This window comes from Xiphophorus maculatus, chromosome 1 (assembly GCF_002775205.1).
Source record: "Xiphophorus maculatus strain JP 163 A chromosome 1, X_maculatus-5.0-male, whole genome shotgun sequence".
In the NCBI taxonomy this organism is placed as follows: Eukaryota; Metazoa; Chordata; class Actinopteri; order Cyprinodontiformes; family Poeciliidae; genus Xiphophorus; species Xiphophorus maculatus.
Genome location: NC_036443.1, coordinates 9,120,792 through 9,137,639, shown reverse-complemented (window position 1 = coordinate 9,137,639; position 16,848 = coordinate 9,120,792). Strand labels below are relative to the sequence as shown.

At 39.0% G+C, this 16,848-nt stretch overlaps 1 protein-coding gene across 2 annotated transcripts in view; it reads right to left on the bottom strand.

Moving 5' to 3' along the window:
• The window catches only part of celsr3 (cadherin EGF LAG seven-pass G-type receptor 3), a 123,138-nt gene that overhangs the window by 100,588 nt on the left and 5,702 nt on the right, over positions 1 to 16,848 (bottom strand). The window lies entirely within an intron of this gene.

Here is a 16,848-nt window from a genome sequence, read left to right as displayed (position 1 = left end):
AAGGCAGGAAAGGAGAGGTGAAAATAAGCAAGATTGTCAAAACGAAGACGGACATACAAATAAAACCAGTGGTCAGAATCACTGAAACAGGAGGAAGAAATGGAGGGAGGATGGGAGAAATAACAGGAGTACAAAAGTGGGGGGTTGGGTTCGGTGGCAGCTGGTTTGATTACTGGATTACAAGGAGCCTCACTCCCTACTGACCCCCAACACACACACACACACACACACGCACACACACACACACCTACACACGCACACACGCCAGCACCCACGTTCAAAACCAAATGGCCTTCATAATACATTTACAGCAAGAGGAAGAACTGCTCTATAATATAGAGATACACACATAATGGACATGTTTATTCTGCTCATGTTAAATGGTCCAAATTATTTATTACTAGGCTGAATCCAAAAGCAAACAAAATCCAGTAATTGATTCTGATCCTTCTCTGTCATTAAAATGATCTTGGGATCCGTGACAAAAGCTGGGGTAATCTGCTGGAGCAGCACACGATCACGTCATTAAATACACTGCTAAATGCACAGTTCAGCCTGGAAATGGTTACTAAACTCTGGTTTTACATCATATAATTGAGTTCCTATGAGAGGTGCATCACTCTTATTCAGGTAATGCCATTTTAAAACTGGAGCTAACAAGCTATGACGGCTCATCTGTAAAGCAGCTGAATGCAGGCTGGTTACTAAGCAGATCTCTTGATTAAATGATGAAAGCTGATATCATGTTGTTAGACTCCCAATGTTATGCGATAAAAAGCAGAGGAGCAATGCTGTATAATATTCTTTGTAGCAAGCACTCAAAAAAATGACCAGATTTAGTTTATTCTATATTTTTGCTTAAGTTTATGACTCTAAATAAAATTTTTGTTTTCGATTTCAACAAAAATGTGATATTTTCAGGGAAGCTTTTCCCAAAAAAAAAACAAAAACAAAAAATTATTCTTCCCACAGACACTCTGGGGGCTCGATGGTTTTTTTTTTGCAAGCTGTTTTATGCACAGGAAGCATGATAGCCTCCTGCAGTCCCTGTGCTTGTTTTCAGACAAACATAAAAAGCAATCCCACCGCCAGACAAAGGGGAAATGTTCATCTGAGTCACAGCCTCACAGGAAGCCTCTTTCAGAGGCTCGCAGCAGAAACGTGGGGCGTTCAAGCTGCAAATTTTGACAAATCAACAAATCACACAAATGGATCAAAACGTAAAACGCCCTTTAAAGGAATCAGCATCAGGTCTCCTGGTGGGATCCAGGGCAGTATTGTGATGCAGTTGGTATCACTGTTCCCAAGCAGCAATGCAGTCCAATCCCAAAGTGGTTTCTTTCTCCAAAGAGCTTGGGTATTCTCCTATTTTCTCATGTTAGTTGATCTTGAAATTGCTCTTATGTGTGCGTTTGTGTGTGCACAGTTGGTTGCTCTGTGTTGTTGATGGACTGTTGATTTGTCCAGGGTGTACCCTGCCCTCCGGCCCAATGACCGCTGGAGATAGGGACCAGCTCCCCTCCCTCACCGCTGCAAGGATAACCGGGTTCGGACGACGGATGACTGGATGGTGGCTTCTAAATTCAGGGAGATTTTATCAAACTTCAGAGCATTTTATGCCCTCAAGCTACAACTCTAGCCTCTGACTGTAAACCAGATATACTGTACATCTGTTTCACGCAAAAACTCAGTGGAGTCTCATTTTTGGATTTTATTTGATTTTGTTTATTGGACTGATTTTAGTTGTGCTAACCCTTTTTCAGCCAGTCAAAACCATCACCGTGTGAAAGTCTGTACTTTGCTTTACTTCCACGTCTCGCCTAGTCATGATTACTAATTAATAAGTGATTACCAGAGCCATCTGGTAACTATAACATCAGATGTTATAGTTAGGTGCTCTCCACTCTACCACAGATATTGAGCAAAACAATTTTCTTCAACATTTCCAGCTGTTGTAAACATGCAAACTGAGTTTTCTCCGTGAGGAAAACAGATTTTTTTTTTTTTTGTCCTGATGAAAGGACCTCGGGAGAGAATTCAAAACTTTGACCTGGTTGCCTATTTTGCACGTGTATTACCTTTTCAATGTTTCTCCCTCCCACACGACATCCGTCTCACTTTGTCTTGACTCTATTTCTAATAAATGCTAAATGCGTGTGAGCTGCGAGAAGTTAAAAACAGGCCAAACAGGCTGAGGGAGCATATATATGACCCTGCTAAGGTTATTGTGGGGTTTTTTCGGTTTTGGTGTTGTTAGTGTAGAGGTGATCGCCACCTGCTGGCACGGCATACGTACCACATTTGACTGCAATCCTGAAGACGGCATATAGACAGATTTTATTCACTGAGGACAAAAAATATCAGCTCAAAAAAAGACAGGAACTTTTTCCTTCTATCTTTCTGTTCCATTCTTTAGTTTCCTGTGATCAAATCTTGTCAAATAAAATCTGTTTGAAAACTCATGTTGTGTGGCTACATTTTGTTTGAGCTTTTAGACATTTGCCGTCTTTCTGGTCTGCTTTTAAGTCTTTTTCACAGCTTTCTTTTTAGTTGCAGTAAAGCTAATCTGAGCAGCTGACATTAACACAGGAACTTTCACAGAACCAGTTTGGAGGTCTGAGAATGAGGAGTAAAACCACCACAGGGGTGTTACAAGGTTTTGTGCTATGAGATCTTCTGATATCCGTTGCCAAAGGGGAGTGTGTATCGCATAGTGCTAAAAGGTTTTCCTCAGTATTTGAAGCTGTGCTTTAAGCTTCACACCTTGTGTCTAAGGTCCTTTCAGTCCGTTATCTGCATGTATTCTTTACTTTTATGATATCATAAAAGTTCCCAGCATAGATGAGGGTTAAAGTGGACCACCAATTATCAAGCTTCTGTTTTAACATGCAATGACTGTGCGCTGTAAAGGTAAAGGTAGTAAATATTTAGTCACCTAAATAGTCCACGTATCTATTATATTATTGATATTAATTTTGCATCCAAACTCAGCCAGTAGATGAAAATCTTTAAAGTTTAGTTTTGCTTCCTGCACCTTCATGGTATTTATTTCCACCCAGTAACATGAATTTTTACTTGTATGTATCGTTGTGAAATTGTAATAATGAATAAAGTATGACTTGTTTTTAAGGAACACGGAGCATCACCGACTTTAATTTGGTTTCTTCGTACATTTGTTTTGCTTGGGGCTTTGATTAGGCAGCACGTAATGTGAATGTTTTACTGCTGCATGTTAAAAACTCTTTTGCAATATTCTCCTGTGAAAGAAAGGGCTTCGCGTAAGCAGTGCACAGTGTGGCGGTTTTTCTATTCAGGATTGTTGCAGGAGAATAGATGGGGAACGTTCCACTCAAAAAGACGTTTGCTTTGACAATGCAGATCAGCTCAGGTTTAATAAGGCTGAGTGTACAAATGTTGATCAGCAGAAGACTTTACAACAACTTTTGCTTTACTTAAAGCACTGAGTACATTTGGACAGGCTGCATGAGGACTCTGACACAGCTGAGCTGGACACGTGAAAAATTCCCCATATGTATACTAAGAAAGCCGCTCAAGAAAATGATGTGATAAGATTCGCTTTTTTAGTACAGTCATCCTACTTACATGCTTTGTAAACACACATGGTCTATCATCACGTTGCTGCGACTTGAATGTTGTCAATTATAGCATCATATTTTCTACTATCATTATTTTCCAACACCATATATAAAAAGTCATATTTTTCTGCTATTGTCCAGAAAAGATCCATCCCAATCCAGATTTTACAATACTGTTGCACATTTTCCTTCACAATTTAAAGAAAGGTAATTTTAGTATTTTGCAGCTGCATATAGTATATGTCCAACCTCTGAGTTGGTGATAAATTGAATCTAAAGGGTCAATACTGAAACTGACTAAAAAGACATAAAAGCAAATATGCATTTTTCATCAGCCCCTAACATCTCTCTTTAAATTGCCAACTCTTCCTTTAATATTCGCCCACACTCTATCAGATCTACTTCAGAGTAATATAAAGACTGTATGAAATGTGGATTGCTTTAGGTGAGAGGTGAGGAGAGGTAATCCTCCCCTGAAGCCAGAAAGTCATAACTAATGCATCCGACAGCCTCCATACCTACTCACTTCAGTGTGCATAAAAACAATGAAACATTAATAACCCCCAAATTGAAAACCGAACAAATGGAAGGTTACTCTGACATCTTTTGCACCGAGGGGAAAACAAAGCTTTTCGCCATTAACAACTTTGAGACACTTTTGGAAGCTTTTACTGCTCCTATGGGTTTCCTTCTGGCGTTTTCCCCTGCATGTGTCCGCACTTCAAAGGAGGAGGAGAGTCGGGGGGTTGGCATGCATAGAAACTCTAAGAATAACCACACTGATTTAGAACCAACGCAGAGGTTCAGCCGATGCGCGAGCCATGAAAGTGAGGCTGACCTCCGATCGGCGCTTGGGCTCCCTGAGACGCTTTGTGGGGAGAGCGGTCCCAGCGTTTCAAAGGGTTGAGGGAGTTCAGTGCTATCTCTCTGCGCCAGGTAGCCTGACTAATAACACACTCAAAGCTTCTTGAATGTCAGAACATCCTGAGCCTGCTGCCAGGAAATCTGAACGGAAATAGTATATTAAGAAGCGTTCAGCAGAAAGGCAGGAAACAGCCTCAGAAATACTTTAAAAAATGGTCAACATATGCCAGAGCGAGGGGTCATTAACAAGAGCCCTGGCATTTTCCCCTATGGCAGGAAGAGGGACAAATTCAGATATGCCAGTTAGCTGACTTGTGATTTCAAAAGGCTTTCAATATTTAAATAAAATATTTTCCAGTTTGAAGACAACTTAAAGGTACGTGACCTTATAGGAGGGTTAAAAATATGAACTTTTTCACATTTTGTTCTGTCGACCAAAAAGAAGAAGGACATTACTGTGAAGCGGAAGCAAAATGACAAAGGATTTTCATATTTAACCTACTAACAGAAATCAGAAACGTGTGGCGGACATTTGCATTCAGCTCCCTGGCAGCTCTAGATAAAACGTAGTGCAAACATTTGCCTTCAAATGTCACATATTTAGTAACAAGATGTAATTTCATCTATGTGTGTTGATGTTCTGTGAAGGTGTCAGAAGATTTCTTAGAGAACATCTGAGAACAAGGAACACAGCAGACTGGTGAGAGATAAATTCATGGAGTCGATTACAGCATGCATGGTTACTTTACAAAACATCCTTCCAGGCCTTGAAAAGCTCTGAAAGCGCTGTTCAAACCATCAAACTTTAGAAAACTGTGGCAACGCAGAAAACCGACCAACTCTGGAGCAGCTGCTGAGAGCCACAACTCAGGTGGGAGAATCTGTTAACAAGACCGTCTGCTTTAATCGTTCGTCTCACAAATCTGGTCTTTACGGAGGAATGGCAAGAAGAAAATCAGTGTTCAAAAAAAGCAAAACAAATTCCAGTTTGCACTTTTCCACCAGCCACACAGCAAAGAAGAACATGCTCTCATTAGAGGAGACCAAAATGTGACTATTTGGCTACAAAATGCAACCGTGACAGATTTTAAATATCCCTTATTTTCAAACCGTAAGTCAAAAAACCTTTTTTGAGGTCATGTTGTACACTTGATCTCTGGACTCAAACGATGTAAAGGAACTGTAGTGCCTACAGTGTCGTTAATCCATTTCTTCTTTATCAGTCATGGTGAAGACTCACACTGCCAGGGTTAGAAGTTCAAAACCCTCCATGCTTCAGCAATGCTTCACTCATGACATTAACACTGCTGAAGCAAAGGGTCTGACTGGAACGGTTTGCGCTCCTAAAACGATAATGAGGGCGGATTAAAAGGAAATAAACCAAACGGGAAGATAGTGCAGCTTGCATGCAGAACCCAGGAATTAAATAAATAAATAAATAAATAAAAAGAGTACAATCGGATTTACAGTGAACAAAAGCTACGCTGGTTTACCCTCAAACGTTCCAGACTCTATCTGAGCGCCCTCGACCCGTTACTTCACAGGCTGTGCACTCACAATCACATGTTTTTAAATCCCATTTCACACTGTGTTGTCACTTGTGCTTTTGTTGGGTCTTCCCGAGAAGTCCCAACAAAAGGCGGCGCAGGGGAGTATTTTCAAAACTCTGTGTAACGAATCCGGCGGCGTTCCCAGCTGCCCTCGGCTCTGTCAAATAAATGGCTGCTGCTGCTGCTGAACAAATGCAGCCACTTCTGAACGCGGCTGTTAATGGAGCTCAGAGACGGCTGCTTGAAGCGCACACGCCCCAAAGGGGGAAAGAAATGACTTCCCTCCTAAAGACAGTGTGAAAGTGTGAAGAGTCAAAATAAAGAAACACTTCAGTTAAGGCAAGTCTGAAGAGAAAGAGAGAGAGACCATATATTAAAGCCTGTAGAATAACACAAGAATGAAAAGTGCATTATGCATCATTCCAACAACACCCAGGCATTGGCCTGTCAGTGGATTTCTGTTTATTCACGGATTCTGTTTGATTGCCAAAGTCTTTCCATTCGTGGGCTCTACGGAGTTTAATTTTATGCATTCTTATGAAAATGAAAATCAGAAAAGCTACAAACAACAGCAGCCTAATTTATGGTTTATAATTCATTTTAAGTTTAAACTAAATTATGGGTCAACTGTCCAATGAGTTACACTCAAAAGTCACTGAATCTTCTCAAGTTCAGACAAATCCTGATGTTTATTGTTCTGCAGTGACCTGCAGTGACCTCTCCACTGAGCGTGTGGAGCAGCTGCAGCCGTCCTCCTCATACCTGCACCTGCCTCTGTCTGCATGCCATTCTCTCAGATGTGCAGCTTTAACAACAACTTTGTAAGTGGAATACAAGTTTCCATTACTTTTATTTATCGTGTTAAATATTCAGTGCCTAGCAAATGTTTTCGTTTTAATTTTAATTGCAGTTCCAACTCTCTTGCAGTACGCCACTATCAGCTGTGTACATAAAAACAGAAATATTTGCCCGGTCCTCTTTGCAAAATTGGTCAAGTGCAGCTGGATTAATCAGAGTCTATCTATTAACCTCAGTTTTCAAGTCTTGCAGCTAATTTTTAACTGGATTTAGGCTTGGCCTTTGACTAGGCCATTGTTAAATTTGAAAATCTAAGTCATTAGATTGCAGCTATGGTTGTTTATTTGTTAACAAGTTTATTGCTGGATTTCTCTTTCCTGCTGAACAAAAGCAGACCCAAAGAATGATGCTGCCACCACTATGCTTCACCATGGGAAATGAGGATGAATTACAGTTTTGGCTTTCGGCCACATATGGTGCTTTCAGTGTAAGCCGTGACATTTAATTTTGATCTCATCTCACCTGAACATCTTATTCAACATGTTTTATGTGTCCAACACGGTTTTTGTATGTTCTCAAAACTCTCTTTTGCCATCACAGAACAGCTGTAAACACTGAGTCTTACTACACACAGACTGACTGTGTTTACTGACTAGAGACTTCCTGAAAACATTCGGTTGCATTTGTTTTTTTCTTTGGTATCATCAGAATGAAGGGGGGCAAACCTTTCAAAACTTTACAATTATAATTAATAATGGAACAAAAGTTAATTTTTAGCCTTACAAGAAAACACAGAAAAGGGAAACAAAATCTTCAATGACACTGAAGCGGTAAACACAGGGGGCGTGAGTGTTTTCTTTCTCACTGCTGCAGTCTTGCTTTTATACAACAAAATACTAAAATTATAAGGCTAATGTGATAGTTTTTCATTAATAACAGTGCCAGTTTTGTGACAGTGCTTCATCGTTTCAGTCGCATGATGATTTCTGCACTCACTGATATGGACTCATCTTCAATGTGGACAGACACAATTGTTGCTAATAGACTCATGGATTACTTTTCTCCACTCCACAATTTACTCTTTGCTCTCTAAAAACATGTAACTGTAAGCATCTATTTTCATTTTTAGACACTTTCCTTATCTAAACTCAATCTTCTGTGGTATTTTAAAAACTCACCCGACCATATGTTCGGAAAGCTGCTAATGAGAAACAAACGGGAGATAAATGTCAAGATAAAGTAGCGGAGCACAGAAACAGTTTTGCCTCCTCGACTATATGGTGATGATTTATGTGAAACATTTGAGTTCACTTCATCGTTATAAAACCCTACTCCTTTTCTCTAATGATTTAAGTATATTTCCAGAATCAACAAAACAAAAAAGTAGTAATTTTCCTGTTATGTGTGGACACTTTTTCATGTGAATTGGACCTAAAAGGTGTGAGGAGCAGCTTTCAGCAGCAGAGCTTCCCCAGCCTCTCTGCAAAGCTCTCAGCGGGGAGCGTGAATTTGTTACGCTTGAACTGTATGGAAACTATTCGTGTCAGAACGTTCTTCCGTTCCAAAGCGTGAACTCGCCGCCACAGCATGCCCCCTGCAGTATAAAGCTGCTGCATTTATCTCAACTTCCCAGGAATTATTCTGTCAGTCAAATCACTTTGGAATGAAAGACGCTCATCAAGCAGACCTCTTTTTCTTGTGTGCAGGGCAGCTCCCTGAAGATAATGAGTAAAGCCTCCTGATGACAACGTAGGGGGAAAATCCGACAAGTTGGGGAAGCAGACGTTTTTCAGCATATTTGTCGACTAGACAGACCGCCCACTTTACTTTCAGTGCCAGTGTAATGTCAAGCAATTACACATGTGACGGCGTAACATACATGACCCAAAACAACGGCATCTTTGGCCTGCAGCTGGTTAAACGACATAGCATGAAATTAGATTAGCGCTGCTATAGGCTAATCTTATATTCTGTGTCAGAAACGGTCCCACACGTTTCTAAAACATTCTGAAGCGGAGGTGTGTGTCTGCTGTTGGGGAAATGCAATGAAAGCAACAAGCTTAAAAGATATAAAGATATTTTTCAAAAATAAAGCTGCAAATTTAGGTCAATGTGAAAACTCGCCTGTGTCGCAGGTTTTTTCATGACACAAAGATGTCTAGTCTTTGTGTCATAGTTGCACAAAGACTAGATGGCCTCATACACAAGGATGCCTACAAATGAGTGCAGAAATAGTGCAGGTTTTATTGGAATACTTTTTTTTATCTATTCCATCAGAGGATAAAGTTGAAATTGTATTTCAACTTTATAGTCGAAGTCATGATACGTGTCCATGTTCTATTTTGTGATTTTGTGACCATGACTAGAAGACTGTTGCTCAGTATTTTAAGTGTTTATGCCTCAGATGTTTAGTTTGGTTTCTGTTTGAGATGACAGTGAAGAGCTCACAATTCTGAACTTTTCTAGTAAAATCTCTACTGCTATTACTTCGGAGGACGAAGAACCTTCCTGTGAGTCAAAACATTAAAGTGTTTCCATCCAAACACGAGAAGACTCAAAGTCTTGTCTTCTCTATCCGTTCTGTTTTTAAGTGACACCACTGTTGCACCAGAACACTGAAATATAATAGATCATTAAAAGTCTTGGATGGCCAGGAGAAAAGGAATTATGGTTCTTATCCATAGCAGCAAATGCAGAATGCAAAAAGGAGAGCGATGTAAACGGAGGTTATAGTGCTATTGGCCACTCAAAGCTCTTTACATTGAAAGCTTCATCCATCCAGCTGAGCATTTTATCCTATGTACAACGCTCCTTTTCCTCACTGATCCATCAGAGCCTGGTGGACTCAGTGTTCTCGCCGAAGGCACTTTGACATGTGGATTGGAGAAGTTGGAAATCAAACTTGTGAGATAATGATGAGAGAACAACCTGCTCTGCCTCGGGAGCCACCGCAACTTTAATCTCTCCTTGTTTTAAAAGAGAAAAAAAGCAAAAACCCAATGCCTTCTCAGATGGACTTAATCAAGAATAAAAGCATATTCACTCGGGACCTGACCTCTCTCAGCTGACCCACATTAGACAAGAACCGTCAGCGTGCTCACCCAGAAGACAGTGGTTAACTTCAGAGTGTTGACCTATATGTATTGTAAGTGAATTTCCTGTGCACTGATCTGTATCCAGGCTTGAAAATACTACATAATGTGCTCACCATCTGAGCTCTTGGAATACCTGGCAAATAGCAGGAGAAAAAAAAGCCCCTTTAAACTTGAGCTGGGGTAGAAAAATAGTTGCATAATCCGTTTTTCCAGTAAGAGCCGGATGGTTCACAGAATGTCAACTCTTCGACACGCGCCTTCAAGCTCAGGCAACTTTGTGTGGCGAATTTGGACAGAGAAGTCAATGTCAAAAAACAAAAAAAAGTACAAAAATACAGCGTCAGAACATCAGGAGTATGAAGGCTTTGATGGAAGTAGTGCGAAGAAAACGGAAGCATATGGCTCTGTGCACTGGTACGTGTTTTATATATCACAGTGAGTGTGACTAAAACACATAAACTATTTAGCTTATTTAGCCAGTTAATGTGATGACAGACAATAACAGGCGAATCTGGGCACATCTAAAATTACATGTATTTCTTAGCTCATAGCTGGATGTCTTGGGTTTCACAATTACATTTATATTTATTTTAGCATCAAGTGAGTCTAACCAAATCAATAAAATGTATGTATTAACTTGTAATCATTACAGAAAATAGCTTATAACTCAAGCCGTTATTTTTTTTTTTGCAGGCACAAACACCATTAACGGCTTTGAAGGGGTTACATCATCTGTTTTTTGCTAATTCCCAGCATGGAAACGGATGCAATATTAATTTGCCCGTGTATGTTACATAAAACTTGCCAGCAGCAAACTTCAGCGTGCATTATTTTATATGCTTGTTAAGACGATTGAGAATGACAGGGATGTAAACATAATGAAATTCATCAAAGCAAATATTACAAGTACAAGTATTCGCACCTCTTGCACTTTGATTTCATTTCATTTATCATTTTGTCACGTCACAAGCAGGCACTGCTGAGTATTTTACTGGCTGTAGAGATCTGCAGCTCAGGTAGGAAGATCTGCTGACAGCGAACTCCACAAATCTTATTTTTACCTAAATGTGTCCAAAGGAGCAATGCTGTTGCAGAAGGTATTCTCATCAGATGAAACCAAAATTGAATGTTTTGCGCTACATACATTCTATTGTGGTAAACCAACATTAGACAGCCACCTGAACACATCCTCTCAACTACAAAGCAGGGAGGTTGCAGATGAATGGAGTTTTATTCTTATGTGGGACAATAAAGGGCATAATTTCTATTCTATTCTTCCACTTTACACTCACTTCATGTTAGTCAATCAAATAAAATTCAATGAGATTTGTAAATGTAATGTGGCAAAGAGTGGGAAAGTTCACGGAGGGTGAATACTTTTTTAGCTGCTGGTTTAAAATGTTTCCTAAGACATTCCTATTCCTCTTTGCCTTCACTTTGTGTTACCAAAAGTATTGGAAAACCCTGACTGAACCCTGAACATAAATGTGTGAAAAGTCGGAGTAAAGCTCCAGAGAATCAACCTGTTTGTTGGGTTTTTTTTTTCCTCTCCATCTGGCCCTCAAACGCATCACTCCCATGAAAATTAAACCAGACAAATTGCTGCATATACTTATTTTAAGCATTTAATTGAGAAACTTGACTGTCAAACTGAAGAAGAAAATGTGTCTGGGCAGACACTGACGTTTGTCTCTTGTCTAAATATCTTCTCAGACAAATGCTGACTGAAAACGTCTCCCAGACATGTTTACGCCACATCGACTTTGCCTTAACCTTCCTTCACCCAGAGACGTCTACTTAGGCACAAATTTCTTCTCCCAGTAAAGCTCTGCTCTACATTCAGACGGCTAACTACAGCCACTACTGGGGGTTTGCCAGTACAACCAGCCACAGACTCTGCTGCTGGCCACTGGAGCTGGTGAGGGTTACTTTGCTCAAGGACACCTTGAGCAGCTGCTGTTTGGGATGCCAAGTGATCTCATTATGGCCTCAACCCTAAAGCCAGCTTCATGTATGTGTTTTTGTGGGCATAAACAGCGGCTCTTTGCACAACAAATACATGAATCCCCTGAGAATCAATAGTCAGACACCAATGGTCACAAAGAGAACAAAGAAGAGATTTAGAGAAAGAAAGTGGACAGACAACACGGGCAAAGAGAGAAACAGAGGGAGGAAAGAGCAAAGGGAAGCACTTGAGAAAAGCACGAAGGGCAAAAATGGGAGGAAAGCAGTCCCAGCACTCTGGCGTGTGCAGATATTATTCATAGAGAAGATATGAATGCACCCTCAAGTGCGATCCAGAGCCACCTGAGAATACACAAACGCAAGTGATGCACAAAAACCTATACACACACACAGAAAAAACAAATCTATCTGCTACAGGAAAACACTGCTCAGAAACACAAATAAATAAAGCATGCCCATGTCTGCAAATAACACGGAATACGCAACCTTACACAGTACACAACGCAGACACTCACAGGGAGGAAGTACTGTAAACAATGAAATAAAAGAAAAAGAAACAGAGAAATGTTGTGAGGAGATAGAATGAAAGGAGCATAACTACGTATTTCTACATATTTCTGAAAAATATGTAGTTTAAAGAAACAGCCAGCGAGAGTTACTGTATGAGAGGATTACAGGCAGAGGCTGAGGGAGACGGGGATAATCAGAGGAGAGAGGGATTAAACAGGCAAAAACTCAGAGAGAAAGAGAAAATAGGTGAATTTTTTTGTTGCCCTTACTAATGCCCACAAAATTGCAGTGGTGCAATTCTCTACATTTTACAAATTTCCCAACATTTCAAATCTTATTACACGAACCAGAAGACATGGATTAAGCCTTTAAAAAACTGAAATAACTGATGTCTGTCAAACAGCAGGAGGAGTGTGTTATAAAGTAGCTGCTAATCTAATTAATACTATGATTAGAGAAATAGGTGTTTAATTTTAGATTATAGTTAAAACAGATGAATTAGAAGTTTGATTAAAAAAGGAAGATAAAACCTTGTTCCACTGAAGAACAAATCTTTGATGGCATTCAGCAGACACTAGAATGGTGATGCTTTGCATGGACACAAAAAAATGATAACTTTTCAGCATCTTATCCAATTTTACATTTAAATTACAAGTTTGAAAATGTAAAAAAATATAAAGTCATTTTAAAACAAGCCATGCAAATTGATAAAGATAAAACACACAACTCTGTGGCATTTTGGAGGGATAAAAACAGAAGAACTGGACTAAATCAAGAGTAAAATGCTGGTCTATCTTGATTCTGTGCAGGGAATTTATCACAGACAGAACAATGAACTGGTTAAGCATGGATATTAAACAAGAACGAATGATGAAGAGGATAAAGCACCTCTGGTTTTCCCCAAAATATATATTTTTTATTTTTTTATCACGACTCTCACTGTTCTATTAGGTCCAAAATGTGTTATTCAGTGGAACGGGCGAAATCTGACAGGAACATGCTTTACAAAAACTCACATGTGCAGTGATCACTAACTTTGCTTCAAGTACATTTTCCTTTTCCGCTCTTGAAATAACAAAATTGCTCAAAACTTGTTCCATTTTCACATTTCTGCATTTGGAAATCAAGCCATCATTCTCTTGCGGTGTTGTTCACACAGGTAAGCTACAGTCAGGGGCCCTTCTCCTGTGCTCCAGTGTACAAAGAATCCCCGGTGGAATGAAAATAAGACAAAACGTAGGGAGCACAATGCCGAAAACAAGGCACATGAAAAAAAACACACATGTAAAAATAAAAAAGACAGGAAAAAGGGACTAATAGAAAAGTTAAAACAGAAAAACTTAGCTCTACAAATGCAATGAGGCAAGAGGAAGTGAGTCGTGAGCTGGGAGCTGACATGGCGACACAGATAATACACAGCAAACAATGAAAGTGACAGCTTTGCTCTGACTGTGACTCTGGCTGACTGTTGTTTCATTATAATCTCATAACTGTCACATCCTGGAGCGGCGGAGAAGGAGAGGAGGAATAGGAAAGGGCGAGGGAGGGTGTAATTGCTTCACAGAGGAGGAGGAACAGACTGAAAATGGAAATGGATCAACATGTGGCTCATCTGACCTGAACGCAAACCGGAAGAGGCAAATGGGAGCAAAGGTTGACAAATGTAAGTAAAGGTAAATCATGGAGACGTATTAAAGCATCTTGATCGAGACCCATCTCTATCTTACCAAAAGCTCAGAGAGCAAGATGGTAAGGCCTACCACGGAGGAGCAGCAGTAGATGCTCCGTGTACCAATGCTAGGAAAATGTTTGCTAAACTCTACTAAAACTATATGTTTTGCATAGATGAGATCTTTTTGGAAACATGTATTTGTTAAGGAAGGACCTCTGTTGCCCTGAGTAATACCTTATTTTGTGCCCAGAAATCATTTTAGAGTGAAATTAGAAACTGTTTAAAAGGGTTTTTTTCTTAACTGTCCCTTTCTGACAACAGTAGATAGTCAGTGACCCTGACCATCAGCTGAGTCGACTACAGAGACAAAGATAAAACCAACATCGTCTAATTGCAAGAATTGTTTTTCATTTCTCCTCATATTTATATGATAGAAGTGCTTTGCCATCCTCTTCTTCGTCAGTTTAATTTTTGAAGTGGATTTTAAAACTCCATGTTTGTTGACATTTTGTCCTCTGGTCTGAAGTGCCAGGAAATTTTAAATAGAAATCCAGTAAAATCCTTATGAAGTCCTTCTGAAACAACAGCAGCAGGCTGAGTGCTGTTCAATTGCCAAACTGGGATGTATAAACTATTGTTCCACAAGGGATTTAAAAAAAAAAATCTAATACTGACTTTTTTCTTTTCTATTTTTTTTTCTGACTGAAATAGATTAACACAAATGAAGTTCTGTTTTGTTTTATATTCAGTGTGAGATTTGCTGGTCCTAAAAAGGATGAATTCATTTTAAGGCTTATTACACATTTTAGAGTTAATCACCGCTCTGCTTCATAATCATTATAATTTATGTATAAACTCATATGCTTTCACAAAGTCACTCTATCTTCTTTTCTCACTCTCACTCTGCTACTTGGATGATTAGTGAAGTAACTCTTCTACTAAACCTATTTACACACTCACTTATCTACTAAAACTATCTACTTTCTCGCTCAAGCTCGCTCACCGTCACTCACTCCCATGTAATGATCCCAAAAAACTCATAATTCATTCTCTCTCATTCACTTTCATTATGCTTCCCACCACTTTCTCATCCTCTCACACAGCATTCTCCTCGTTTAGTCGTGGAAAATGACACCAAAGTAAATATTAATCAACTGACATCTAAGCAAATGAAGCTCTTTTTTAAGATAAAAAAAAAACTGTGTTAGTGGGATAGCAGGTCACACACAATCCCAAGCAACCTCTCCTCCGCCGAGCAGAACGCAAACAGAAAAACAATCACATCCTCAAAGCATGAACGTTGCTCTCCTTTTAATTTTCTGGAGCTTATTTGGTCTCCAAGGCTTTGATCGCTGACAGCAGAGGATCTGTGAAGCCTTAGAGCTAAACCCAATAAGTGCAAAAGGAAAGCTTCTTTAAAAGCACATTAAAGAAAACATATTTGAATAAAACAAAGTCCTGTGTGGTGGTGGTACATTTAAGCAGCTTGAAACCTAAATTCTATTCGTTCTCTGATATGACTGATTTACAAGTAAGGGAAGTCAAAAAGGTTGTTGCCCTCACAACGTTTTCTGGACTGTATCATTCAAGCAGCAAACACCTTACAATACTAAATGCAGTGATAGTCAATTATAGATATCTGATTAATAAAAGCACTTTACTCTGACAGGTAGAACTGTATCATTTTATGCTACTATTTTAGCTTTTACAGTTTCTTTATTCAAATGAAATAGTTAAGGCAATTTGGGCCACACTTTTCTCAGATCTAACCAATTAATTGTGTTTGCAGAGCTGTTAAATTGATCACTGCTTATAAACACACAGCTCCATCCGTTTCTCCATAAAAATTGGACATCCAAGTACAAATTAAACAGCATTCATATCAAAGGCAACAACGCAAACAAATTCGGAAACCTGTTAAAATTTTCAACACATAGTTGGAATCTGGGATCACACATTGAAGATTTGCAATATTTTCTAAAGAAATAAACTTTGCTCACAGAAAATAAAATCCTCGCCATGCCTCACAAAGAGAGAATAACTGTGTTTCCAGATAGAATGACCATCAGGCTTTATTAATTTGCTTGATTTTATGCAATTCTTGCTAAAACAATACCTTCTTCACTCTCTATATTCCATCTAGAGTTACTGTTAGAGAATCTGCAAACACAACACAAAAGCTACTCTGGTCAGAACAAAAACAATTTTAACACTCATGTAAAAAAATGTTTAAAATAAACTATTACTATTGGTGACCTCAGAATGGCAATTATTGCTTTTACTGTTCCAGTTGTTGTAAAAGTTTATGTACTGTAGTGTCTGTGTACTTCTGCAAGTTTAGTGAGGTAGCTATTTTATAGTGAGCAATTCCAGATTTTGGAAGATTAAAACAAAATTAATCTAAATGTTTTACTGTTTTTACAGAAAACCTGTAAAACAAAGAACATTAAAGTAATATAAACCAAAAGATTTGAGACACTCCGGCCACTTTTTGATGTATTTTGGGTAAAACCAATATTTATTAAAGATTGGACTTTAATTCCTTACTGAATTAAGGGTTTAATTTCTTAAAATTGTTTCAGTGTGAGATTATTCTATTCCAAAAAGAATACATAAAATACAAAAGTAGATAAAATAAATGTATTTTACTATCTGAATTGTGGATGGAGTTGCAATATTTTTTCGGTTGGTTTATTATTCAAGAGGCCTTTAGAAATGCCAGCTCATGCTTTTAATAAAAGCATTTTCTTCAAGAGAAACTCAAAAAGCAACCCTCTCATTCTCCAGCTTTAGCATTT